We start from the raw sequence: 7,433 nt of genomic DNA, 5'->3' as shown, positions 1-7,433 counted from the left end.
CAATTATCTTGCATTTAATTTTAAAATCTCTATGCCTAAGCCTCCATTCCTACAATTATTAGACATTATTTCAATAAATCATTTCAATTCCACTCTATATCACAACATTTGCCATATATACTCTGTAGAATATGATTTTTCATAAAAAATCCACCCTTAAATTGTACATTTAAAAAAAAATCTCAATACTGTTATTTAATTACCAAAAAGTTTTCTTTATTCTCATTTTGATATTCTAAATTTTTAAACTCTCTGAAAATTTTAATGCGCATTGAAAAATAAGTTTCGTATTTTTTCAATTTTACTTATTTTGTGTTGAGTTTTGTTCATTCCTTTTTAGTTTTATCTTTATTGAAATATGTCAAGGATATTTTTTTTTTTTTTTTGTTATTATCCTTATAACAGCAAACACATACATAATTACGCAAAAAAAAAATATTAAAATTCGTAAAAAAAATGTTGTAGTTCTTTTAGAATGAATTTTCCTGAAATCGATTTTTCCACATTTTTTTACAATAAATTATAATGATGAGTTTTTAAATACTAATGAATACAAGGGGGTCTATTTCAAAAAGAAATGGAGAAAGATAACTTTAGATATTGACTAAATAGCTTTATTCTTACCACCATCTGTCAAAACTTAAAATTCTTTAGACTTTTAACCCCGTATGACCTGTAGATCTTTAAAATTTGAAATCGAAGACTCTTTAAATATACTCCCGCATAGCTGGGAGAATGATCTCTTCAAAACTTAATCTGTTGGAAATTTTTTGCCAAGGAGTTCATAGACTTCACAGACTAGTTAATAGATTAGTCCACAGAATAGTTAATAGACAAGTCCACTGAATAGTTAATAGATTATTTCACAGAATAGTTGAGAGACTAGTCCACAGAATAATTAATCGACTAGTCCATAGGCTAATAAAGAGACAAGACCTCATACTAGTCAATAGACTAGTCCACAGAATAGTCAATAAACTAGTCCAAACACTAGTCAGTAGACTAGGTCGGTTACTAGTTAAGAGAATAGTGAATAGACTAGTCCACATACTAATATATATATATAAATATACTAGGCCACATTCTATTTAAGAGACTAGTCCATAAACTAGTTCACAGACAAGTCAATAAACTACATAGTCCACACACTAGTCTGTAGACTAGATCACTTACTAGTTACATAATAGACTAGTCCATACGACGGACAGACGAAAATAGTCAATAAACTAATCCACAGATTAGTCAATATAACTTTTACTTAGTCCACACTAGTCGATTGACTAGGTCACATACTAGTCAATAGATTAGTCCACTAGACCACAGACTAATCAATAGATTAGGCCACATGCTAATCATTAAACTAGGCCACATGCTAGTCCATATTCTAGTCACTAGACTAGTCCATAAAGTAGACAAAAGAATGATCAATATACTTGTCCATAGATTAGCTAAATAATACTCAATAAAGTAGTCCACAGCCTAGTCCATAGACTATTCAATAGTCTAGTCTTTATAGTCTATAGTCTACTTACTAAACTAGTCCATAGTCTGTAGACTACTCAATAGATAAAAAAGTCGTAACGAATTTAGAACTTAAAATCTGATCTTACAATTTACTGAAACGTTACTTCCGGATAAATATGATAGAAAAATTAGAAGGACAGATTTGGATTCAACGCAGCAAAATCCTTTATAAATGTAGACTAGATCACTTACTAGTTACATAATAGACTAGTCCATGCGACGGACAGACGAAATAGTCAATAAACTAATCCACAGATTAGTCAATATAACTTTTACTTAGTCCACACACTAGTCGATAGACTAAGTCACATACTAGTCAATAGATTAGTCCACTAGACCACAGACTAATCAATAGATTAGGCCACATGCTAAACATTAAACTAGGCCACATGCTAGTCCATATTCTAGTCACTAGACTAGACCATAAAGTAGACAAAAGAATGGTCAATATACTTGTCCATAGAATAGATAAAGAATACTCAATAGACTCAATCAATAAAATAGTCCACAGCCTAGTCCATAGACTATTAAATAGTCTAGTCTTTATAATAGTACATAGACTAGTCACTACATTACTATAGACTACTTACTAAACTAGTCCATAGTCTGTAGACTACTCAATAGATAAAAAAGTCGTAACGAAATTTAGAACTTAAAATCTGATCTTACAATTTACTGAAACGTTACTTCCGGATAGATATGATAGAAAAATTAGAAGGACAGATTTGGATTCAACGCAGCAAAATCCTTTATAAATGTAGACTAGATCACTTACTAGTTACATAATAGACTAGTCCATGCGACGGACAGACGAAAATAGTCAATAAACTAATCCACAGATTAGTCAATATAACTTTTACTTAGTCCACTCACTAGTCGATAGACTAAGTCACATACTAGTCCACTAGACCACAGACTAATCAATAGATTAGGCCACATGCTAATCATTAAACTAGGCCACATGCTAGTCCATATTCTAGTCACTAGACTAGTCCATAAAGTAGACAAAAGAATGGTCAATATACTTGTCCATAGATTAGCTAAAGAATACTCAATAGACTCAATCAATAAAGTAGTCCACAGCCTAGTCCATAGACTATTCAATAGTCTAGTCTTTATAATAGTACATAGACTTGTCACTACATTACTCTATAGTCCATAGTCTGTAGACTACTCAATAGATAAAAAAGTCGAAACGAAATTTAGAACTTAAAATCTTATCTTACAATTTACTGAAACGTTACTTCCGGATAGATATGATAGTGAAATTAGAAGGACAGATTTGGATTCAACGCAGCAAAATCCTTTATAAATGTATACTTCGTGCTATGGGTTTCGACTTTTTTTAAAATTTCTGTTAGCCTGTGTAATGAATGATACATTTTCTTCAAACTATATATTAACTAAAATCAATACAAAGTTTAATCTCAGTAAATATTGAAGAAAATTAAAAAAAAAATAATATAGAAAAATTTAGTCATGTTTTCCATACAAACAGTGTTGTTATTTTTGTCTTACTATTATTCAGTTCTTCTCAATTCGCATTCTAAACACACAGCGAAATAAAAAGAAAACAAATTGATGTTGAATACTCGTATATTTGTAATTTGTTCCATTTTCGTTTTTGTATGTATCCAGTCAATATCTTGGCATTCAAACCGGCAAGTTTTTCTTTTTTTAAAATCAGTTTTGATTCATAGATACAACAAACAGGAAGATGTGTTGTCTTCAAGTTGTTGTCAAACGGAGTAAATAACATTTTAAAATGGTCCATACTCTCGTATCTAAAACATATGTATTTGCAAAATATCTAAAAGTGTAAATTAAAAAGAGCGGAAATATAGTTTATTATAAATAAAATATCGAGTGTTGGTGAGTTTGAAATATTTTTAAAAATTTATTTACCTGTTTCTTATATTTAGCTCATTTAATTAGTGCACACTCACTGACATGTTGTGCAATTGTTCTATTTATGCATCGTATCCATTTCTGATGTACAAACATAAATACCTCTTTTGCTCACTTACTTATTTCTCTTGAATTGTTAAGTTCTAAAGGTTTTCCACTTAACATCGATTCAATTGTTTTGCACCTTAAAATGTACTTTACTTCAAAATGTATCTCGTAGTTTTATTGTCTCGTCATATTATTAGATACGCAGAGCACAAGTTTCTTCGTTAAGATACATCTTAAATGGACAAGTGTTGATAATTTAGCGATTTTTAATAACGACTGAAATTCGATTCATAGAAAAAATTTGGTTGTTGGACTGGACTACAATATTTTCTATAGCCTGGAATTATGTCTGGTCTATAGACTGGACTATAGTCTGCTCTATAGATTTAACTAGACTAGTCCAAAAACTCGACTATATTATCGATAAATTTTATAGTCTGGTCTATAGACTTGACTATAGCATGGTCCAAAGGTGGACTATACTTTAGTCGGCTGACTATAGTCCGTCTATAGGCTCGACTATAGTCACCAATTACAGTTCAAGAGGCTCGACTATAGTCTAGTTATCTCCAATAGTTCCTGAGATACCGAATTGTTTGCAAAAATCCACTGTGCTTTGGATTAGGTATAATCTGGACTATATACATACTTGACTAAAGTCTGTACTATATACTTGAATGTTTAATTGCACATCAGTACGAACATTTCAATCTGAACTCCACAATATTGTGCTATTTTAACGTTTTTCTTAAACACTGCAGCTGTCAACACTGTTAAAGTGTCAAATTTCCAATTGAGTTCATAACTGAAAAAAATTGTCTTGATGGTCAGTGACCTTCGCAAAAAATTGATATGACATTTCCATATAATTAAATCTAAGGTAAACAATCGAAATATTTAAAAATAACAATTAAAATTATTAATAAAACTTTTAAATTTTATGAAAAAAAGTATAAACATTTACTAGTTATCATCTCCAGACCAAAATAAAATAATTTATTTAAAAATAAAATACAGAGAATTAATATATGACGAATAATTCATACTTTTGTTTCCATCATTTATTTTGCAAAAAAAAATCATGAATCAAAATAAAAGTAAAACAATTTCAGATGTCGGAACAAAATCTACTACATACTATCTACTCTATATAATAAAATTAAAATAAATAAATAAATAAACACACGAACAAATACAAAAATAAAATTTTAAAACTCTTTAAAAAAACGAAAAACCTGACAATAATTTTTTATTTTATTTAATTTCATATCTTGTGTATTTATTAAAATTTGAAATAATAGTTAGAAAAAAAGTAAAAGAGATAACGAAGAAAAACCGAGAGAGCGGTAGAGAAAGAGAGTGTGAGTGTATATTTCAAAAGAGGAACATGAGGAAGGAGAGCAAATTTGCTTTGTGTTTGTTTTTGTGTATATTTGTTGATTCGAATATTTCCATATTGAAAAAGTTTTGTTTTGAAAATCAATGTGTTCAAACAAAAATTTAAACTGAAACTGCGTCGAATCGAAATGAAACACAACAACCGACCGACCAGCAACGAACAAGTGCTGATGAAGTGGTTCGTTCACAGGCAGGGATTCACAATGGGAGCGGACGGGAAGGGGGCGAGAGGGGAAGAAAGGGGACAAAGGAAGGGGAAGAAAAACGAACGAACGAACGAACGAACAAGAACGAACGAACGAACGAACACGAACGAAACGAACAACGAACGAACGAACGAACGAACGAACGAACGAACGAACGAACGACTAACGAACGAACGAACTAACGAACGAACGAACGAACGAACGAACGAACGAACGAACGAACGAACGAACGAACGAACGAACGAACGAACGAACGAACGAACGAACGAACGAACGAACGAAGAACGAACGAACGAACGAACGAAGACAACGAACGAACTAACGAACGAGAACGAACGAAACAACGAACGAACGAACGAACGAACGAACGAACGAACGAAAAACGAACGACGAACGAACGAACGAACGAACGAACGAAGAACGAACGAACAAACGAACGAAACGAACGAACGAACGAACGAACGAACGAACGAAGAACGAACGAACGAACGAAACGAACGACGAACGAACGAACGAACGAACAACGAAGAACGAAACGAACGAACAACGAACGAACGAAACGAACGAACGAACGAACGAAACGAACGAACGAACGAACGAACGAAACGAACGAACGAACGAAGAACGAACGAACGAACGAACGAACGAACGAACGAACGAACGAACGAACGAACGAACGAAAACGAAAAAAACGAACGAACGAACGAACGAACGAACGAACGAACGAACGAAACGAACGAACGAACGAAAGAACGAACGAACGAAGAACGAAAACGAACGAAACGAACGAACGAACAACGAACGAACGAACGAACGAACAAACGAAACGAACGAACGAACGAACGAACGAACTAACGAACGAACGAACGAACGAACGAACGAACGAAACGAACGAACGAACGAACGAACGAAACTAACGAACGAACGAACGAACGAACGAACGAACTAACGAAAAGAACGAACGAACGAAAAACGAACGAACGACAACGAACTAACGAACGAACGAACGAACGAACGAACGAAAAGAACGAACGAACGAAACGAACGAACTAAGAACTAACGAACGAACGAAGAACGAACGAACTAACGAACGAACTAACGAACTAACTAACGAACTAACTAACTACTAACGAATAACTAACTACGAACGACTAACTAACTAACGAACTAACTAACTAACTAACTAACTAACTAACTAACTAACGAACTACTAACAAAACTAACTAACTAACTAACTAAACTAACTAACGAACTAACTAACTAACTAACTAACTAAACTAACGAACTAACTAACTAACTAACTAACTAACAACTAACTAACTAACTAACTAACTAACTAACTACAACTAACTAACTAACTAACTAACTAACTAACTAACTAAACTAACTAACTAACTAACTAACTAACTAACCAACTAACTAACTAACGAACTAACGCCCGTAGTCAACGTTGTTCTTTTTATAAGGGGCCTTATAGGGGGGTAGTATTATTTTTTGACCAATCTAAATACAATTTTATAGTTTTTCAGATTATGAAACTTTTTTATGTCGAATTTACAACTTGCATCAATAACAAGTATTTCTGGATAATTTCAATCCTCCACCTTATTTCGGACCCCATCATGTTTTCATCGTTTTAAGATCTAATGAGGAGAAACGATGGTAATGTCCATGTCCATATCTGATCTCCAGAGTAGATGTAGGATTTAAAAATTCATCTTAATTAATATTTTTGTGGACGCTTTGCCTTTAAATGTTGGGAACTTATGTTACAAAAAGTGGTTTTGTGTGAAAATTGTTTTTTCTTAAAAAAATAAAATGAGAATAAAATGAATAAAATTTAATATGGGAACGTAATGAAATTTGGAACGTTGAAATAAAAACAACAAAATTTTTCAGTTTTTTAAAACGGGGTTGAGAAAACATATTTTTTTTATAATTATCCATAGATAGAGATTAAAACACAAAGTGTATGTATTTCAAATTAGAGAGTACCAAATATTATTTAAAAAATTCAATCATTTCCAACAAAATGTAAGTAAAATTTTAAATTTAATTTATGAAAAAAATCATAAAAATTTTAAATTGATAAGAAAATTAATTTGTCAAAAAAATTTTATCGCTATAATTACAAAAGTATAATATCTCTATTTTACATATTTTGGATTTTACTACTAAAATATATTTCGATTTTTTAGTATTTTATTTCTTGAGTAATTTACCTATCTATTCCCTTTCCTTCTGACTCTATTCATATCTTAATCTTATTTCATTTACTTTTAGTCTACTTTTATTTTTTTATATTTTGTTATTGTTTTAATTTTCGTTACGACCAGTATTGAAATCAGT

The 7,433-nt window shown here is 31.7% G+C and overlaps 1 long non-coding RNA gene across 1 annotated transcript; it reads right to left on the bottom strand.

Moving 5' to 3' along the window:
- Positions 1-3,204: 3,204 nt before the first annotated feature.
- Positions 3,205-3,656, bottom strand: LOC119615259. Its single transcript, XR_005232392.1, has 2 exons — positions 3,430-3,656; positions 3,205-3,334 (listed from the first exon to the last, which is right to left on the bottom strand). It is a non-coding gene; the product is annotated as an uncharacterized LOC119615259 (long non-coding RNA).
- Positions 3,657-7,433: the final 3,777 nt, after the last annotated feature.

This window comes from Lucilia sericata, unplaced genomic scaffold (assembly GCF_015586225.1).
Source record: "Lucilia sericata isolate MDLA Ls3-8-SP2 unplaced genomic scaffold, ASM1558622v1 Contig004666F_arrow, whole genome shotgun sequence".
In the NCBI taxonomy this organism is placed as follows: Eukaryota; Metazoa; Arthropoda; class Insecta; order Diptera; family Calliphoridae; genus Lucilia; species Lucilia sericata.
This window is presented reverse-complemented; position numbering and strand designations above follow the sequence as displayed.